The sequence below is a fragment of the Oncorhynchus keta genome, chromosome 21 (assembly GCF_023373465.1).
Source record: "Oncorhynchus keta strain PuntledgeMale-10-30-2019 chromosome 21, Oket_V2, whole genome shotgun sequence".
NCBI lineage: Eukaryota > Metazoa > Chordata > Actinopteri > Salmoniformes > Salmonidae > Oncorhynchus > Oncorhynchus keta.
In genome coordinates this window covers 34,465,848-34,488,722 of record NC_068441.1, presented here as the reverse complement: position 1 = coordinate 34,488,722, position 22,875 = coordinate 34,465,848, and positions in this window count along the sequence as shown.

Here is a 22,875-nt window from a genome sequence, read left to right as displayed (position 1 = left end):
CTCTTCTATAAGATCATCACTTCTATAAGACCTTCTCTTCTATAAGACCATCTCTTCCATGAGACAATCTATTATATAAGACCTTCTCTTCTATAAGACCATCTCTTCCATAAGACAATCTATTATATAAGACCTTCTCTTCTATAAGACACCCTCTTCTATAAGACCTTCTCTTCTATAAGACCATCTCTTCTATAAGACACCCTCTTCTATAAGACATTCTCTTCTATAAGACAATCTATTCTATAAGACAATCTCTTCTATAAGACTTTCTCTTCTATAAGATCATCTCTTCTATAAGATCATCTCTTCTATAAGACCTTCTCTTCTATAAGACCTTCTCTTCTATAAGACCATCTCTTTTATGAGACCTTCTCTTCTATAAGACCTTCTCTCCTATAAGATCATCTATTCTATAAGACCTTCTCTTCTATAAGATCATCTCTTCTATAAGACCTTCTCTTCTATAAGACCATCTCTTCTATGAGACCTTCTCTTCTATAAGACCTTCTCTTCTATAAGATCATCTATTCTATAAGACAATCTATTCTATAAGACAATCTCTTCTATAAGACCTTCTCTTCTATAAGACCGTCTCTTCTATAAGATCATCTCTTCTATAAGACCATCTCTTCTATAAGACCTTCTCTTCTATAAGACCTTCTCTTCTATAAGACCATCTCTTCTATGAGACCTTCTCTTCTATAAGACCTTCTCTTCTATAAGATCATCTATTCTATAAGACCATCTCTTCTATAAGACCTTCTCTCCTATAAGACCTTCTCTTCTATAAGACCTTCTTTCTATAAGACCATCTCTTCCATAAGACACCCTCTTCTATGAGACCTTCTCTTCTATAAGTCCTTCTCTTCTATAAGAGCATCTATTCTATAAGACCTTCTCTTCTATAAGACCTTCTCTTCTATAAGATCATCTCTTCTATAAGACCTTCTCTTCTATAAGACCATGTCTTCTATAAGATATTCTCTTCTATAAGACCTTCTTTCTATAAGACCATCTCTTCCATAAGACACCCTCTTCTATAAGACCTTCTCTTCTATAAGACCATCTCTTCTATAAGACCTTCTCTTCTATAAGATCATCTATTCTATAAGACCATCTCTTATATAAGATCTTCTTTCTATAAGACCATCTCTTCCATAAGACACCCTCTTCTATAAGACTTTCTCTTCTATAAGAACATCTCTTCTATAAGACCTTCTCTTCTATAAGACCTTCTCTTCTATAAGACCATCTCTTCTATCAGACCATCTCTTCTATAAGACCTTCTCTTCTATAAGACCATCTCTTCTATAAGACCTTCTCTTCTATAAGACCTTCTCTTCTATAAGACCTTCTCTTCTATAAGACCTTCTCTTCTATAAGACCTTCTCTTCTATAAGACCTTCTCTTCTATAAGACCTTCTCTTCTATAAGAACATCTCTTCTATAAGACCTTCTCTTCTATAAGACCTTCTCTTCTATAAGACCATCTCTTCTATCAGACCATCTCTTCTATAAGACCTTCTCTTCTATAAGACCTTCTCTTCTATAAGACCGTCTCTTCTATAAGAACATCTCTTCTATAAGACCTTCTCTTCTATAAGACCATCTCTTCTATCAGACCATCTCTTCTATAAGACATTATCTTTTATAAGACCTTCTCTTCTAAAGACTTCACTCACCACATCTTTACATCGACTAACAATGAGATGTCTGAAAAACACTCATTATAAGAGTTCACTTCTAAAATTGAAGCCCTTGGGAAATACAGGGCCTTATTAATACCTCTATTGTAAGGCAATTCCTGAAGAGTTGAGTGGTTGATGGAGAGTAGAGGTTTTTTTTCTTTTTAGTTGCTAATCAAATAACTGTATCCTTTCCTATGTTTTGTAAAATATCTGTTTATCTTAAGTGCTCGTGGGTGTGTGGGTGGGTGTGGGTGTGTGCGTATACCGCATTGGGATGTGTAGGAAACTTACTCCTCAGCCTGAAGTGTCGCCACTTGCGCAGCTGAACTGCTAGCTTTTCGCGTGGTGCCGACTGATAAGATGCTTCAGGAAGGCGGTGATATGTGCTAGCAAGGCAGAGGTCCTGGGTTCGAGCTTCAGTGGGAGCCAAATCATGAGGAAGTGGTACTAAGCAAGCAGCGTGACGTTCTTTACAGTGGGGCTGTGACCTGGATCTACAGCTACGCTCAACGCTGGGTGCAGCTGTTTCTTGGTATCTGGATTGATGATTTAAGAAATGAGCAATACAAATTGGCTTATTTTATAGGAATAGGTCACGCCTTTCATTAAACAGCAGAAAATAAATCATTCAGTCTGCATTCATACAGGTTATAGACTATGGTGATATTGTCTAAATGAACGCAGTTGCCACTGTATTGAAGCCATTGGAAGCAGTGTATCATAGCGCACTATGCTTTATTACAGGCGATAGGTTCAGTAATAGGGTTGAATGGCGGGAACCTGGTTACCAAGATTTACTGGGATTTACCGTCCAAAACCACTCCCTTACCCCTTGAAAAACAACTGTGAGAAAACGGTAAATGATAATAAATGATTTACATGAACAGCATGGCGTGAAATGGAACTGTTAAATGATATGCGATCTCTAAATCTGGCCACGGCCTCTGCATGGTGAATCAGCGCTCAGGGTGGGGACAGACAACCCGTCTCAGTATGGAGCGCAGTTCACAATGCGTGTAGACCTATTATCTGATCATGGTCACTTTTGTTCTTGTGACAGGTAGGCCTTCATTTGATGCAGCATAGCCTAGGCTACAGTAATATAAAGACTGAATGCGCATTTCATTTACCCATCTCCATCTGGCTTTCGGGGGACACTTATATGTTTTATTGTTAAGATACTTTTTTTGTGAAATTGCAGCTGCATTACCATTGCTTTAAATCTGCCTAGTTAAATAAAGGTTTAAAAAAATACAAAATAAATCAGTGCACGCACAACCACTCTCTCGCAGTCTTTCTCTCTCCCCATCAACTCCATTCAAATTACATCCAAAATAGATCATCCTGTTCTAGATTAATATATAGACCTATATACAGTGCATTCGGGAAAGTATTCAGACCCCTGAATAAAATTTACTAAATTGTTTTTTCTGATCATCAATCTACACACAATACCCCATAATGACAAAGGAAAAAAAGGGTTTTAGAATTTTTTGCAAATGTATAAAAATAAAAACAGCAGAAAAACATTTACATACGTATTCAGACCTTTTACTCAGTACTTTGTTGAAGCACATTTGAACAGTGATTACAGCCTTGAGTCTTCTTGGGTATGACACTACAAGTTTGGCACACCTGTATTTGGGGAGTTTCTCCCATTCTTCTCTGCAGAACCTCTCAAGCTCTCTCAGGTTAGATGGGGATTGTCGCTGCAGAGCTCTTTTCAGGTCTCTCCAGAGATGTTTGATTGGGTTCAAGTCCAGGCTCTGGCTGGGCCACTCAAGAGCCCTGTCCCGAAGCCACTCGTGTGTTGTCCTGGCTGTGTGCTTAGGGTCGTTGTCCAGTTGGAAAGTGAACCTTCGCCCCCAGTCTGAGGTACTGAGCCCTCTGGAGCAGATTTTCATTAAGGATCTCTCTGTACTTTGCTCCGTTCATCTTTCCCTCGATCCCGACTAGTATCACAGTCCCTGCCACTGAAAAACGTCCTCACAGCATGATGCTGCCTCCAGGTTTCCTCCAGATGTGACACTTGGCATTCAGGTCAAATCGTTCAATCTTGGTGTCATCAGACCAGAGAATCTTGTTTCTCATGGTCTGAGAGTCTTTTCGGTGCCTTTTTGCAAACTCCAAGTGGGTTGTCATGTGCCTTTTACTGAGGAGTGTCTTCCTTCTGGCCACTTTATCATAAAGGCCTGATTGGTGGAGTCCTTCTGGAAGGTTCTCCCATCTCCACAGAGGACTCTAACTCTGAAGCTTATAAGAAATCCCGCTATGCCCTCTGATGAGCCATCAAACAGGCAATGCGTCAATACAGGATCGATGATCCAGGATCAATGATCGAATTGTACTACTCCGGTTCCGATGCTCGTCAAATGGGGCTTGCAAACTATTACAGACTACAAAGGGAAGCACAGCAGAGATCTGACCAGTGACACGAGTCTACCAGACAAGCTAAATAACTTCTATGTTTGCTTCGAGGCAAGTAACACTGAAATATGCATGAGAGCATCAGCTGTTCCGGGCGACTGTGTGATCACGACTGTGATCACGCAGCCGATGTGAATAAGACCTTTAAACATGTCAACGTTCAAAAGGCCGCAGGGCCAGATGGATTACCAGGACGTGTACTGTAAGCATGCGCTGACCGACTGGCAAGTGTCTTCACTGACAGTTTCAACCTCTCCCTGTCTGAGTCTGTAATACCAACATGTTTCAAGCAGACAAACATTGTCCCCTGTGCCCAAGAACACTTAGGTAACCTGCCTAAATGACTACTGACCCGTAGCACTCACGTCTGTGGCCATGAAGTGCTTTGAAAGGCTGGTCATGGCTCACATCAACACCATTATCCCAGAAAACCTAGACCCACTCCAATTTGCATACCGCCCCAACAGATCCACAGATGATGCAATCTCTATGGCACTCCATACTGCCCTTTCACACCTCGACAAAAATAACACCTATTTGAGAATGCTATTCATGGACTACAGTTCAGCTCAGCTCAGCTCAACACCATAGTGCCCTCAAAGCTCATCACTAAGCTAAGGACCTAAACACCTCTAAGGGACTAAACATCTCCCTCTGCAGCTGGATCCTGGACTTCCTGACAGGCCACCCCCAATCATCTCCTTTGTCTCAGAAGACTGAAAGTATTTGGAATGGGCCCCCAGAAACATCTAATCAAATGGCTACCCATTCCACGCTGCTGCTACTCTCTGTTTTTATCTATGCATAACTTTAATAACTCTGCCTACATGTACAGTTCATATTACCTCGACACCGGTGCCCCGCACATTGGCTCTGTACCGGTACCCCCTGTATATAGCCTCGCTATTGTTATTTACTGCTGCTCTTTAATTATTTGTTACTTTTATCTCTTGCTTTTTTTTGGTATTTTCTTAAAACTGCATTGTTGGTGAAGGGGCTTGTAAGTAAGCATTTCGCTGTTGTATTCAGCGCAGGTGACAAATAAAATTTGATTTGAGCTATGGATCTTTGTCAGAGTGACCATCAGGTTCTTGGTGTCCTCCCTGACCAAGGCCCTTCTCCCCTGATTACTCTGTTTGGCCGGGCGGCCATCTCTATGAAGAGTCTTGGTGGTTACCAAATTCTGCCATTTAAGAATGATGGAGGGCACTGTGCTCTTGGGGACCTTCAATGCTGCAGACATTTTTTGGTACCCTTCCCCAGATCTGTGCCTCGACACAATCCTGTTGAAGGAAAATTCCTTCAACCTCATAGCTTGGTTGTTGCTCTGATATAAAATCAAATAAAATGTAATTGGTCACATACACATATTTAGCAGATTTTATTGCGGGAGTAGCGAAATGCTTGTGTTCCTAGCTCCAACAGTGCAGTAAAATCTAACAATTCACAACAATACACACAAATATAAAAGTAAAAGAATGGAATTAAGAAATATATAAATGTTAGGAGTGGAATTGACTAAAATACAATAGAATAGAATACAATATATACATATGAAATTAGTAAACCAGTATGTTAACATTATTAAAGTGACCAGTGATTCCATATCTATGTATATAGAGCAGCAGCCTCTAAGGTGCAGAGTTGAGTAACCCGGTTGTAGCCGGCTAGTGATGGCTATTTTACCGTCTGATGGCCTTGAGATAGAAGCAGTTTTCAGTCTCTCGGTCCCAGCTTTGATGCACCTGTAATGACATCGCTTTCTGGATGGTGTTGGAGTGAACAGGCCGTCGCTCGGGTGGTTGATGTCCTGTCAACTGTGGGACCTTAAATAGACAGTTGTGTGCCTTTCCAAATCATCCAAATCATGTCCAATCAATTGAATTTACCACAGGTGGACTCCAATCAAGTTGTAGAAACATCTCCAGGATGATCAATGGAAAGAGGATGCACTTGAGCTCAATTTCAAGTCTCACAGCAAAGGGTCTGAATGCTTATGTAAATAAGGTATTCCTTTTTATATATATGCATTTGCAAAAAATTATAAAAACCCTTTTTTTCGTTGTCATTATGGGGTATTGTGTGTAGATTGATGAGGGGGGGAAATGATTTAATCCATTTTAGAATTAGGCTGTAACCGAACACAATTTTTAAAAAGGGAAGGGGTCTGAATACTTTCCGAATGCACTGTATATATGTCCTAGCCTACCTCTTTCAGGTAATACATTAAATGCATTAAATCACAGCGCCAATAGAGAAGGGGTGACACTCCTCAAGCTTCATACTAAGCCAGCTGGATGACGGAAGTGCGTCATCCAGCAGAAACGTAACAACACAGAGGTTAGCGGCCCAGTAATAAAATATAACATTTGGGAGAGACAATCCTCCTTCCATCTTTGAAGAGCGACAGCGCACAACCCTGCCTTGTCCCTCTATAAAGGTTCAATCGGTGCGACAATGATTGGTTAGTGAGTATTCTCACACAGAGGTTCCTATATAATATCTGGATCCAATTTATGAACCCATCTCCAATATTACATTTCTGTAAGACCTTGAATAGATAGGACCACTCAACTTAGCCAAAGGCCTTTTCGGCGTCAAGAGATATAACGGCAAGGTCCACGTCAGGTAACCTCTGAGAATACATCATGTTGAAGAGGTGCCTGAGATTGAAGAAAAAGTTTCTGTTAGGGATCCAAATGGACCAATTTGCCAATTAAAGTGCTAAGCCTGCTATCCAGAGTTTTTGCTAAAATCTTTTGGTCTGTATTAAGGAGAGATATCGGTCTGTATGACCCTACATCTTCTACATCTTTACCCTTCTTATGTATAACTGTAATGAACGCTTCGTCCAAAGTAGAAGGGAGAGCTCCATCCTCATTGGCCTGAACCAACATTTTGTGCAGGTAGGGAGAGAGCATGTTGCGGAATGTTTTATAGAATTCACCAGGGTATCCATCTGGGAACGGGGTCTTGCCACTCTTTAGAGATTGAATTGTTTCTCGAGGTTCTCCAAGATATATTTCCTTATTCAGGAAGTAAGAATCTTCCTGGTTCAGGGCAGGGAGATTACAATCCTCCAAAAACGTTTTGCATAATTAAGGAGTTAGGATCCGCTTTAGATGTATATAGTCTCATAAAACTGACGGAATCTGTAATGGATGTCTTTGGGGGAAGAGAGTAAATCCCCAGATGCAGATTTAACTTTGTGAATCATTCGGTCACTCACATTTTTTTCGAAGTTGTCTGGCGAGTAATTTGTGTGGTTTGTCACCAAACTCAAAATATTTTTGCTTGGCATAGAGAAAATATTTTGCAATTTTAGCTGAGAGAATTTTAAAGAGGCAATTTTTTTTGTTTCTCCATAGATGGGATGGCTAGCATTCTCCCTATCCAGTAAGTGAATTTGTCCCTCCAGTTCTTCCAGTTTTCCTCTGTTTTGCCTACTCCTGGCAGGCCTGAAAGGAGATGATACAGCCTCTCAAATAAGCCTTCACTGTTTCCCATAATAATGCTGGGTAAGTCTCTGTGTTGTCGTTGGTATCAAAGAAAAATGCAATTTGGTCTTTAAGTTATTCACAGAATGTTGGTTCTGTGAGGACCTGAGGATTCAACCTCCAGACCCTCTCATTTGGTACGATGTCATCTAATCTCAGGGAGAAGGTGAGTGGACTGTGGTCAGAGATTATAATATCATGATACCTCACATTACAGGTACAGTATAGGGGAGTAATTACGCATCAACCAAAAAGTAGTCAATTCGATTATAAACATTGGGAACATGAGAGTAAAAGGAATTAAGGTCCCCTCCATTGACCAAATTAGTATGGGAGATATCTGGAATCAGGGCAAGGACTCTTTTGAAAAAAGAGGGGTTATCAATGTTTGGCTCATAGATATTTAGTAGAGTTACAGAAGTAGAGTGGATCTCTCCTATTACGGTCACATAACGACCCTCTTTATCCGCAATATTGGTTTTTATGTAGAAAGGGAATTCCTTTCCATACCAGAATCGCCTGGTAGAATCGCCTCTCACTTTGGCAGAGAAGTTAGAGTGATACACTAGCCCCACCCACCCACATTTATTAAGTATACTATGAGAATTGTTTTTCAAATGGGTTTCTTGCAAAAATATCATATCAGGTGAGAGTGCTTTCAAGTGGGCTAGGACCTTGCCTCTCTTAATTGGTTCGTTTAAACCAATTAATCACAATCAGCATATGTAGCACCTACACCCGAGCAGTATCCAACCGACCCCTCCCCCCGACAAGCACTTTTACTCTCCACCCTGTCCCCCTACTTTCCCCAACATTTACACCCACACATCAGCCAATCTTTAACAGTTATGCACAAATAGGAGCGAAAAAAATATAAAAATAATAAACACATTGTCTGGCCGATGCCAAAAATGCACGGCGTGACCTCGAACAAGAGGAAAAACAAAAATAAAATCCCAACTATACGTTCACCTCTCACTATCCTAGAACTTCTACTAAGCCTCCTGAGGAGGCTCCCACGAATAAAGTGTTCAATTAGCATTTAATAAACCTAAACAGAATAAGTTGCAACTTAAAGATATTGATCACTTAATCGTCATCTTGGGTCAGTCCCTGAGATAAGCAAGATATAGGACCGCAAGATTATATTGCTAAGCAATGCCGGTCTAAACATAAACCATCATCAACTGACATAGACAGCAGTACATTTACATATTGTGGGTTAAGAGATCGGAACAAGCATTTTGCTAAATTAAACGTACCCCCCCCAATCAAAAAAATAAATAAAAAAGTACACATACACACACATACATGTACGCACACATATATAAGTATATATACATATACACACACATATATATATATATACATATATACATACATACATACATACATACATACATACATACATACATACATACATACATACATACATACATACATACATACATACATACATACATACATACATACATACATACATACATACATACTGTATACAGTGGGAAGAACAAGTATGTGATACACTGCTGATTTTGCAGGTTTTCCTACTTACAAAGCATGTAGAGGTCTGTATTTTTTTAATCATAGGTACACTTCAACTGTGAGAGACGGAATCTAAAACAAAAATCCAGAAAATCACATTGTATGGTAAGTAATTCATTTGCATTTTATTGCATGACATAAGTATTTGATCACCTACCAACCAGTAAGAATTCCGGCTCTCACAGACACAGAGTTTTTCTTTAAGAAGCACTTCTGTTCTCCACTCATTACCTGTATTAACTGCACCTGTTTGAACTCGTTACCTGAATAAAAGACACCTGTCCACACACTCAATCAAACAGACTCCAACCTCTGCACATTGGCCAATACCAGAGAGCTGTGTAAGGACATCAGGGACAGACATCAGACACACACACACACACACACACACACACACATACAAACATACATACATACATACATAATGCAAGAATTGAAAAATAAACAACAAAACAAAACAAAAATGGGGGAATATAAGTATATCCATCCGAAAGTGTCAATGATCAAACCTGGAAGACCCCCAAACAGGCATCGCTCTGAACTCCAACGACAGGTCAGTCATCCAGCTGGAATGAAAGTAAAATTAACATTAAATGAGAGCTCTGACCGCCCTCCATTGGTCGGCTCAGCGTCTTACATGTTCGGTAGCCCTTGCTGAGACCGTTTAATAAGGTTTCATGAGCAGTCCATGAGCAGACCCTAACACACAATGACAAGGGAATTGGTGTATATTCCCGGATAAACTTATCTGTATCCAATACCGAGGAGAGCCAAATCTTCTCATCGGAAGGAGGGGTAATTCTGAGTCTTGCAGGGCAAGGCTGGGCGAAGATGGAGTTTGTAGAGTTTGGTCATGACATCTCCGTAGCTGGAGCGATGCTTTGCCTCATCGGGCGCATAATCCTCATAGACACGGAAGGGGTGTCCTTTATGTAACAGATTACCCCTCATTCAAGCCGTGCGCAGGATAAGATCCTTGGTCTTGAAACTGTGACAACAGATGATTACTGGGCGAGGACGTTGGCCTGGACCAGGCACTGGGACAAGAGCGTGATGTGCACGGTCCAGCTGAGGATCCGAAGCCAAGACGTCCCATCCCGTTGAATCCCTCAATAGCTTGGCGAAGAAGTCGGTGGGGCGAGTGCCAGCCTCCACCCCCTCTGCCAGACCAACAACGCAAAGGTTATGACATCTAGATCGGCCCTATAGGTCAGACACTTTCACAGAAAGCCTCTGCACACTGTCCTGCAAGGACGTGCATAGCTTCTTTAACTCGTCGATCCTGCCAGCATTGAATTCAGAAGCTTTCTCTAGGTCCACAATAATCTGGCCCTGCGAAGCAACCGTTCGAATGATGCTCTCAATTTTGGTGTCCAGATCAGCAATAGTAGCCTTATAATCCTCAGCTATAGCAACACATAGTTCTCCCAGAGCCGGGGTAAGTTCTGTAAGTGTCACGTTGTGCCTTCCGCCATGTCTGTCTCATTGTTTGGTGGGGAGTAGGCCTCCAATGTGGATTTATTGTCCTTTACTCTGCATTTTCACATAGAAAGTTACAATATTGTATTAGAAAGAGACGTTTGTTGTAAAAAAAGTACCATAAAGTAGGTTAAGTTAGATTGTTTCACAAAAAAGTTCCAGGAGACTCTCTCACACACAGCCGTTCACTCCAACATGCTAGCTTCGCCCCCGCTAATTTTCAATATGACCTTTTACTTGCCTTTCTAAGGGGATGGTCTCTCAATTTTTTTTTTATTCTGGTTGGTTTTTCTTTGGATTTTCTCCTACCATATCTATTGTGTTATATTCTCCTACATTAGTTTAACATTTAAACAAACTTCAAAGTGTTTTTATTTCCAATGGTACCAATTATATGCATATCCTGGCTTCAGGGCCTGAGCAACAGGCAGTTTACTTTGGGCACGCAAGTTATTCAGGCGTAAATGGAGAAAAAAGTGGTCTAGCCCAAGATGTTTGGTAAAACAGATTTGTTTCCCTGCATTAAAGTTCCCGGCCACTAGAAGCGCCGCCTCTGGATAAACGTTTTCCTGTTTGCTTATTGTGGAATACAGCTCATTGAGTGCGGTGTTATGTTCCAGTATTGGTCTGTGGTGGTATGTAGACAGCTACGAAAAATACAGATGAAAACTCTCTAGGTAGATAGTGTGGTCTACAGTTTATCATGAAATACTCTACCTCAGGTGAGGAAAACCTAGAGACTTCCTTAGATATTTTGAACCAGCTGTTGTTTACATATATGCGTTGTCTGCTCCCCCTTGTCTTACCAGACACCGCTGTTCTATCCTGCCCATACAGTGTATAACAGGCCAGCTGTATGTTGATAATGTCATCGTTCAGCCATGACTCTGTGAAGCATAAGATATGACAGTTTTTAATGTCCCGTTACACCCCCCCCCCCAAAGGTGTGGAATCCGGCCGCAAAACCTAAACCTATAGGAGAGGGTCTGGGTGGGTGTCTGTCCGAGGTGGCGGCTCTGGCGCGGGACGTGGACTCCACTCCACCATAATCCTTCTCTGCCTCTTTACCCACCTCTGTGGCCTCTTTAACGCGGCGACCCTCGCCGACGACCTCGGACCTGGGGACCCAAGCCATGGGTCCCGAATGGACGGGAGTACAGTAGATAGTACACATAAGGCTTCATACACACTACATGAATGCTTCACAAATCATCCATGAGCGTATGTTATACTCTATAAATGGTGTATAAACATACACAAGTGTGTTATTTCACATTTGGCAATTCACCCTACAGTTGGAATTATTATGTTACCCTTCACACAGCATTTATCAAGTATGACATATCCTGAAAGATGATTTCTGAAGCATTTATTTAGGGCTTATGAAGCCTTTATGTATGCAATTTAAAGTCTTCATAACTTAATACCCTTTTTGTTTATAAAGCCCTCCTGAATAAACTTCCTTATTGTTAAGTTACAGACGTACAAAATACCAGACGCGGTCTCAGGGATGGCTAACTCTGGAGATCTGCCTGTAGATATATTGCACTTTGCTTGATGAATGGTCTCCAAGGCTCTCTAAAGCTGGATGAATTGGTGCCTCTAGGGGAATTCAACAGGCTGATTGAGGACCTTTTAAATAAAGAATGTGTTTGTTTTCTATGATTGTGTTTAGCTTTTCATGTATTGATGTGAATATTGATGTGCATATTGGTGTGTATTGGGATGTGTGTATTGTGATGTGTGTAGTGTATATTGATGTGTATTGTTGTGTATCCATGGCTCATCTGTGAAAGAGACTTTGGTCTCAGCATGATTCCCTGCCGAAATAAAAGTTTTGAAAAAATCCATTTGAGGGGTGAATGTAGCACATGAGCATGTGTGAAACTTTCTCCTCAGTCTGAAGTGTCGGCACTTGCACCACCGAATTGCTAGCTTTTCACATGGCGCCGACTGGTAAGACACTTCAGGAAGGTGGGCACGTATGCAAGGCAGAAGTCCAGGGTTTGAGCTTCAGTGTGTCGAATCAGGAGGAAGTGGTATTCGCTACGCATGCAGCGTGACGTCCTTTACATGAGTGTGTGTGTGTGTGTGTGTGCCTCCATGTGTGGGTGGGGGTGAGGTGCATGTTAATCTGTAAGTGAGTTAGACAGTCCTCACTCACAGTGGGAAGCTGAGGTGTTGGTATTGTTGTTCTGCCTGGCTGGGCACAGGTGTGTGCTGACTCGATAACACCAATCATGCGCCCCTGATGCGCTCTCTCTCTCTCTCTCTCTCTCTCTCTCTCTCTCTCTCTCTCACACACAGACACAGACACAGACTCCCAAGTGCGCGGCCACCATATGCCTTATAGGCAGATGGCACGCAGTGCCAACGTGGCTGTTGATGAATTCCACTGTGGGGGATTCTATTATCAGGTTGACTGCTTGGACAGTTTGTAAACGTAAGGATGCTGAGAATGGGACTTGGGACTGTGGTTCCACCCCCACTGGCCCTCCTGTCTGGTTAACAAGAGTTAAAGGAAGGTTTCAACTGAACACACGATGAAAAAGATTCTCTGCCATAGGCCTTGTTACAAAGACTGCTTTAAGTGTTATTATGGCATATAGTGTGTGCTGTTTCTGACACCTATGCTGAGCAGTTCTTAAACACCCCCTTGTGCTTTCCCTATATGTGAAACTTTGTCACCATTGTTAAATGAAGAACAGTGCTTTCCTTTTGAGAGGAGAAAACATAGAGTAGTTACTCAGCGAAACGGTATGAGGGTGTGATGCCCGGGGAACTGGTGTGAGACTTGAGATGCTGGCAAGCAGGTTATAATCAGTGTTGTGTCTCACATCCAGTTTCAGACAGAACCCTGATGGGAGGAGAGAGATGATTAGACCTCGCTAGAGAGGTAACATCTGGAGCTCTGGAGACCTCTCTAAACCACACACACACATACACCACCCCGGATGGCAGGGCCAGGGATGGCTGAAGTTTCAGTGACCAGGAGCACTCTCTATCATGTTGGTGTGTGACGTGTGTGTGCGTGCCTGTGTGGATGTGCTGGCTACAAGTATTACATCCTTTGAAAGTGACGAAACAAAATATATTTCTCCCACAACTCCACCACAATCATATTACACATTTACTCGACACTATGGTAATTTCCCGCAGATCTTACTCTCTTTCTCAACACAATCCCCCAGCCTCTGTCTTTGTCCTGCAGCGAAGATGACATGTTTTATTTTCCAATCTGGCAGCCAGGCGAAGCAGCTTGACTGGGGCTCAGTGATGGAATAACTGCTCTCTCTCTTAGGTGGAGGCTGTAGGAGCAATCTACTGTAGCGCTACAACAACATCAGTTTGTAGAACAAACCGGGCCAGATTGGTCTCTCTTTAAGCCCAGAGGGAGTCCATATCTCCTGGCCTGGAAAGGCCCGGGTGGGCTGGTCAGTCTGTTGTGAGGGTGGAGAGTGGAGGGTCGAATAGGCTTTTTTGGGTGAATAGGTTGTTGTTGACAGAGGTTTGGGTCAATTCAATCTTCTTACAGGCGGGGAAGTGAGTGGTAATTCAGGCCATGAATTGGAAGACTTTGAAAATAACAAGCAGTTTTCAAGTCATGTAAAAACAGATGAGTATTGTGAATGTGTGAGTTGGTCTGGTGCCAGTCTGTCTGAGTGTGTTTGGTGTTCATCAGTTCAGTAATGAGATGGTTAGTTCAGAGGGACGGGTACACGCTTAGAAAAAAAGGTACTATCTAGAACCTAATAGGAGAACCCTTTGAAGAACCATTATTGGTTCCAGGTTGAACCCTTTTGGTTCCAAGTAGAATTGTTTTGGGTTCCATGTAGAACCCTCTCTTGAAAGGGTTCTACATGGAATGCAAAATGGTTCTACCTGGAACCAAAAAGGTTTCTCCTATGGGGACAGCCAAGAACCCCTTTGTAACCCTTTATCTAAGAGTGTAGCCTAGACTGGATCAATGCTAGTGCTGTAGACTAGTGTCACGGCCTGATCTGTTTCACCTGTTCCTGTGATTGTCTCCACCCCTTCAGGTGTCGCTTATTTTCCGCAGTGTATTTATCCCTGTGTTTCTTGTCTCTCTGTGCCAGTTTGTCTTGTATGTTTGGTCAAGTCAACCAGAGTGTTTTTCCCCATACTCCTTTTCGATTCTCTTTTGCTAGTCCTCCTGGTTCTGACCCCTTCCTGACTTTGGACTACTTTCTTGCCTGCCTGATCATCCTGCCTGCCCTGACCTTGATTCTGCCTGCCTTTCGGTAACCATTGAACTCAGATCTGGTTTTGACCTTTTTGCCTGTCCACGACCATTCTCTTGCCTACCCCTTTGGTTTAATAAACATTGTAAGACTCCAACCATCTGCCTCCTGTGTCTGCATCTGGGTCTCGCCTTGTGCCTTGATAGACCAGAGGTTTGTACCAACAGTTGGATTAGAATTCTGAGTGCTGCTGTGAGCAGCATGGTATGGACTCCCAGGTAGTACATGTATGACAACATCAGCATGGTATGGACTCCCAGGTAGTACATGTATGACAACATCAGCATGGTATGGACTCCCAGGTAGTACATGTATGACAACATCAGCATGGTATGGACTCCCAGGTAGTACATGTATGACAACATTAGCATGGTATGGACTCCCAGGTAGTACATGTATGACAACATCAGCATGGTATGGATTCCCAGGTAGTACATGTATGACAACATCAGCATGGTATGGATTCCCAGGTAGTACATGTATGACAACATCAGCATGGTATGGACTCCCAGGTAGTACATGTATGACAACATCAGCATGGTATGGATTCCCAGGTAGTACATGTATGACAACATTAGCATGGTATGGACTCCCAGGTAGTACATGTATGACAACATCAGCATGGTATGGATTCCCAGGTAGTACATGTATGACAACATCAGCATGGTATGGATTCCCAGGTAGTACATGGATGACAACATCAGTATGGTATGTACTCCCAGGTAGTACATGTATGACAACATCAGCATGGTATGGACTCCCAGGTAGGGCATGTATGACAACATCAGCATGGTATGGCCTCCCAGGTAGTACATGTATGACAACATCAGCATGGTATGGACTCCCAGGTAGTACATGTATGACAACATCAGCATGGTATGGATTCCCAGGTAGTACATGTATGACAACATCAGCATGGTATGGCCTCCCAGGTAGTACATGTATGACAACATCAGCATGGTATGGACTCCCAGGTAGTACATGTATGACAACATTAGCATGGTATGGACTCCCAGGTAGTATATGTATGACAACATTAGCATGGTATGGACTCCCAGGTAGTACATGTATGACAACATCAGCATGGTATGGATTCCCAGGTAGTACATGTATGACAACATCAGCATGGTATGGATTCCCAGGTAGTACATGTATGACAACATTAGCATGGTATGGACTCCCAGGTAGTACATGTATGACAACATCAGCATGGTATGGATTCCCAGGTAGTACATGTATGACAACATCAGCATGGTATGGCCTCCCAGGTAGTACATGTATGACAACATCAGCATGGTATGGACTCCCAGGTAGTACATGTATGACAACATTAGCATGGTATGGACTCCCAGGTAGTACATGTATGACAACATCAGCATGGTATGGATTCCCAGGTAGTACATGTATGACAACATCAGCATGGTATGGATTCCCAGGTAGTACATGTATGACAACATTAGCATGGTATGGACTCCCAGGTAGTACATGTATGACAACATCAGCATGGTATGGATTCCCAGGTAGTACATGTATGACAACATCAGCATGGTATGGACTCCCAGGTAGGTCATGTATGACAACATCAGCATGGTATGGCCTCCCAGGTAGTACATGTATGACAACATCAGCATGGTATGGACTCTCAGGTAGTACATGTATGACAACATCAGCATGGTATGGACTCCCAGGTAGTACATGTATGACAACATCAGCATGGTATGGACTCCCAGGTAGTACATGTATGACAACATCAGCATGGTATGGCCTCCCAGGCAGTACATGTATGACAACATCAGCATGGTATGGACTCTCAGGTAGTACATGTATGACAACATCAGCATGGTATGGACTCCCAGGTAGTACATGTATGACAACATCAGCATGGTATGGACTCCCAGGTAGTACATGTATGACAACATCAGCATGGTATGGACTCCCAGGTAGTACATGTATGACAACATCAGCATGGTATGGATTCCCAGGTAGTACATGTATGACAACATCAGTATGGTATGTACTCCCAGGTAGTACATGTATGACAACATCAGCATGGTATGGACTCCCAGGTAGGGCATGTATGACAACATCAGCATGGTATGGCCTCCCAGGTAATACATGTATGACAACATCAACATGGTATGGACTCCCAGGTAGTACATGTATGACAACATCAGCATGGTATGGATTCCCAGGTAGTACATGTATGACAACATCAGCATGGTATGGCCTCCCAGGTAGTACATGTATGACAACATCAGCATGGTATGGACTCCCAGGTAGTACATGTATGACAACATTAGCATGGTATGGACTCCCAGGTAGTATATGTATGACAACATTAGCATGGTATGGACTCCCAGGTAGTACATGTATGACAACATCAGCATGGTATGGATTCCCAGGTAGTACATGTATGACAACATCAGCATGGTATGGATTCCCAGGTAGTACATGTATGACAACATTAGCATGGTATGGACTCCCAGGTAGTACATGTATGACAACATCAGCATGGTATGGATTCCCAGGTAGTACATGTATGACAACATCAGCATGGTATGGCCTCCCAGGTAGTACATGTATGACAACATCAGCATGGTATGGACTCCCAGGTAGTACATGTATGACAACATTAGCATGGTATGGACTCCCAGGTAGTACATGTATGACAACATCAGCATGGTATGGATTCCCAGGTAGTACATGTATGACAACATCAGCATGGTATGGATTCCCAGGTAGTACATGTATGACAACATTAGCATGGTATGGACTCCCAGGTAGTACATGTATGACAACATCAGCATGGTATGGATTCCCAGGTAGTACATGTATGACAACATCAGCATGGTATGGACTCCCAGGTAGGTCATGTATGACAACATCAGCATGGTATGGCCTCCCAGGCAGTACATGTATGACAACATCAGCATGGTATGGACTCTCAGGTAGTACATGTATGACAACATCAGCATGGTATGGACTCCCAGGTAGTACATGTATGACAACATCAGCATGGTATGGACTCCCAGGTAGTACATGTATGACAACATCAGCATGGTATGGATTCCCAGGTAGTACATGTATGACAACATTAGCATGGTATGGACTCCCAGGTAGTACATGTATGACAACATCAGCATGGTATGGATTCCCAGGTAGTACATGTATGACAACATCAGCATGGTATGGACTCCCAGGTAGTACCTGTATGACAACATCCGCATGGTATGGACTCCCAGGTAGTACATATATCATCAGAAGAGAGGCCAGATCAAAGCAAGGTAGGACTACCCAGTGGTGTAAAGTAATTAAGTAAAATACTTGGAAGTACTACTTAAGTAGTTTTTGGGGGTATCTGTACTTGATTATTCATATTTTGGACTAATTTTACTTTTACTCCATTACATGCCTAAAGAAAATATTGACTTTGTACTCCATACATTTACCCTGAGACCCTAAAGTACTCGTTACATTTCGAATGCTCAGGCAGGACAGAAATATGATCCAATTCACACACCTATCAAAATAACATGTTGTAATTCCAACTGCCTCAGATCTGGCGGACTCACTAAACACATACTGTGTTTGTAAATTATGTCTGAGTGATGGAGTGTGCCCTTGAATCAAATCAAATCAAATCAAATGTATTTATATAGCCCTTCGTACATCAGCTGATATCTCAAAGTGCTTTACAGAAACCCAGCCTAAAACCCCAAATAGCAAGCAATGCAGGTGTTGAAGCACGTTGGCTAGGAGAAAGGCCAAAACCTAGGAAGAAACCTAGAGAGGAACCAGACTATGAGGGGTGGCCAGTCCTCTTCTGGCTGTGCCGGGTGAAGATTATAACAGAACATAGCCAAGATGTTCAAATGTTCATAAATGACCAGCATGGTCAAATAATAGGTCTGGGACAGGTAGCACGTCCGGTGAACCGGTCAGGATTCCATAGCCGCAAGCAGAACAGTTGAAACTAGAGCAGCAGCACGGCCAGGTGGGCTGGGGACAGCAAGGAGTCATCATGCCAGGTAGTCCTGAGGCATGGTCCTAGAGCTCAGGTCCTCCGAGAGAGAGAAAGAAAGAGAGAGAGAATTAGAGAGAGCATACTTAAATTCACACAGGACACCACTGTAATAGGGTTAGAGGCAGAGAATCCCAGTGGAAAGAGGGGAACCGGCCAGGCAGAGACAGGAAGGGCGGTTCGTTGCTCCAGAGCCTTTCTGTTCACCTTCACACTCCTGGGGCAGACTACACTCAATCATACGACCCACTGAAGAGTAAAGTACAGTAAAGACTTAAAGGTTGATACTGAGTTTGCGTCTTTCACATGGGTAGGCAGACCATTCAATAAAAATGGAGAAAGCCCTGCCTCCAGCTGAAATTCTAGGGACAATTAGGAGGCCTGCGTCTTGTGACCGTTGCGTACGTGTAGGTATGTACGGCAGGACCAAATCAGAGAGATAGGTAGGAACAAGCCCATGTAGTGCTTTGTGGGTTAGCAGTAAAACCTTGAAATCAGCCCTTGCCTTGACAGGAAGCCAGTGTAGGGAGGCTAGCACTGGAGTAATATGATCAAATGTTTTTTTTTACTGTCTGTAATTAAAAATGTAGTAATAATGGATAGCATCTACTTTTTACTTTACTTTCATTTCAAAATACAGAAATACATCCAGTATGATGCATTTAGCATCATACGATGCTGTGTTTTGCAACATATGACGCAAATGCATCATACTGGCTATATTTCTATATATTGAAAGTTATATATCTTAAACTTGATTGCTGACATGCAAAACATTTTGGGACTATATCAACAATGGACTAATTAAATAAATTCCAAAAGATAGTTTTTCCTTTGAGCACATTTAAAACCAGATACTTTAAGACTTATACTCAAGTACATTTTTATTGGGATACTTTCACTTTCACTTCAGTATCTTTACTTTTACTCAAGTATGATGATTGAGTACTTTTTCCACCACTGGGTCTACAACAGCAAGAAAACATGTTCACTTGTACTGTACAATACTGTGTTGAAACAGTGATAAATGGTATGAGTGTAATGAGCAGAGCAAGATTTGGTTTGGGAGAGTTTAGGGCGGGTTGGGACATTGACAGGCTTGAGTGGGGACAGTGATCAGCTCAGAAGAGCAGATCAAATGAAGACAGAAGGGTGGGTCGGACCAACTCCAACGTCATCCGTGCCCATTGGGTGACCCTCCTACTGCCTCTGACCACAGAACATTGGCTGTGATTTCCAGACAATTCTAGATGTTGCATTACCAGTAGGTGATCTTCTGCGCACTGCAAACGTTCATGTTGGGCCATAGGTTGATCCAGTAGGTCCACAGCAGTTTGAAGGTTGACCTGGCTGGGCCTGACCCTCTCAGTAGTGGTCAGCTCAGTGGTCAGCTCAGTGGTCATCAAACTGAATGATAGCCTTGTGTATGACAGGACAGCGTAGCCCTGGGCCCTGGGATCAGAGACCTCTCAGGTTTCTGCTGGGCTTTTAGACATCATTAGAAATCACAACTATTGATCCCCTACAGCAACAGATAGCCCCAAGCAGCCCTAGGGGAGAGCTGAGTGACTGGGGCCCAGAGTGAGGGTGTGTCTGTCTGTCTATCAACAGGCTGACTCATAGACTTTCTAAACTGGAGGCCATGAATGATGATGACACTCACTGAGAGGATCAATACTCCGAGGAGGGGGAGAGGGATTCTGAAGAGGGACACAGCACACTCAAATCAGGCCCTACCATATTAGGAGATATGAGGATTCAGGAGAGCTCCAAATGAATAATAATCTATGTGCAGAAATAGCAAGTAAATGGCCATCTATAGACAAAGTAAAGGCCATAGAGATCCAATAAATGCGTGATTATATATGCAATTATATTGGGTAGACCCACTCTACAACAAGGACAACATGCATGGGCACACCATGAGGACAATTATTCAACCTTTGACAACCATTTTTCTAGTCAAATACACTGAACAAAAATATAAACGCAACATCTAAAGTGTTGGTCACATGTTTCATGGGCTGAAATAAAAGATCCCAGAAAATGTCCAAATGCACTAAAATAATATTTTGCACAAAGTTGTTTACATCCCTGTTAGTAATAAGCATTTCTCCATTTCCAAGATAATCCATCCACCTGACAGTAGTGGCATATCAAGAAGCTGATTAAACAGTATGACAATTACACAGGTGCACTTGTGCTGGGGACAATAAAAGGCCACTCTATTGTGCAGTTTTGTTACAAAACACAATGCCACATATGTCTCAAGTTTTGAGGGAGCGTGCAATTGGCATGTTAACTGCAGGAATGTCCACCAGAGCTGTTGACAGAGAATTGCATGGTCATGTCTCCACCATAAGTCACTTCCAACGTCATTTTAGGGAATTTAGCAGTCTATGTTGTGTGTCTAGTTTGTCTGTTTCTGTGTTTGGCCTGATATGGTACTCAATCAGAGGCAGGTGTTAGTCATTGTCTCTGATTGGGAACCATATTTAGGCAGCCTGTTTTGTGTTGGGTTTTGTGGGTGATTGTTCCTGTCTCTGTGTTTGTTTGCACCAAATAGGGCTGTTTCGTTTTTTTCACGTTACTTTTTTGTAATTGTTCGTTATCATCTTGATTAAAGATGTATAAAGATAACCACTCTGCATTTTGGTCCGCATCTCCTTCCCAGGAAGAGTCCCGTTACAGGGATGCTGATTTGTCACAGGTGCTGAAAAAGATGCAGAGGTGCTGTTGGACTGAAACGCTGGCAGAAACTGCCCTAGAAAGTGTAGTGACTTTGCTTTCAATAATCGGATTACTGTTATTTATCTAATCAACTAACTATGTTTAATTGTTACCCAATTAAATAAATAATGTAACAATTAACTCATTAGGAATGTGGGGCACCACGAGAGCAGTTGCTTAAAGAGTTACCATCTCCCGAATTAAACTCTAAAGGTCTTTACCTATCACATCCATTAAACAGGCAACATATTAATGATAACCTCATATCATATCATCATTCTGAACAGTTGTAACCTCCTTGCATCTGCAAAATCCCCAGCGTTACTTATGATTCTATACTACACAAATTGCTTTAATTATTTATTTACTAGCTAACTAAATGGTAACACAGATAAACATACACAGTTAACCTCTTCAACCTATGGGGACGCTATGTCATTATTGGATAAAAAACGTGCTCGTTTTAAGCGCAATATTTTGTCATGAAAAGATGCTCGACTATGCATATAATTTCCAGCTTTGGAAAGAAAACACTCTGACGTTTTCAAAACTGCAAAGATATTATCTGTGAGTGCCCCAGAACTGATCTTACAGGTGAAACCAAGATGAAACTTCAAACAGGAAATTAGCAGGATTTTTGACGCTCTGTTTTACTATCGTCTCCTTATATGGCTGTGAATATGCTGTGAACGAGCTTATGCGCTCTGCCGTTCGTCCAAGATGTCTGCAGCATTGTGACGTGTTTGTAGGCATATCATTGGAAGATTGACCATAAGAGACTACATTTACCTGGTGTCCCGCCCGGTGTCCTGTGTCGATATTATTGCGTAATCTGTAGGTCCATGCGCGTTCCATTTCTTCAGAAGAGAAAGTCAACTGCCATGAAGGATTTATCGTCGATAGATATGTGAAAAACACCTTGAGGATTGATTCTAAACATCGATTTGCCATGTTTCTGTCGATATTCTGGAGTTAATTTGGAAAAAAGTTAGCGTTTTAATGACTTAATTTTATTTTTGTTTTTGTTTTTTTTCTTACCCAAACGTGATGAACAAAACGGAGCGATTAGTCGACAAAAATAATATTTTTTGTAAAAACGGAACATTTGCTATCTAACTGAGAGTCTCCTCATTGAAAACATCTGAAGTTCTTCAAAGGTAAATTATTTTATTTGAATCCTTTTCTGGTTTTTGTGAAAATGTTGCATGCTGAAAGACAGGCAT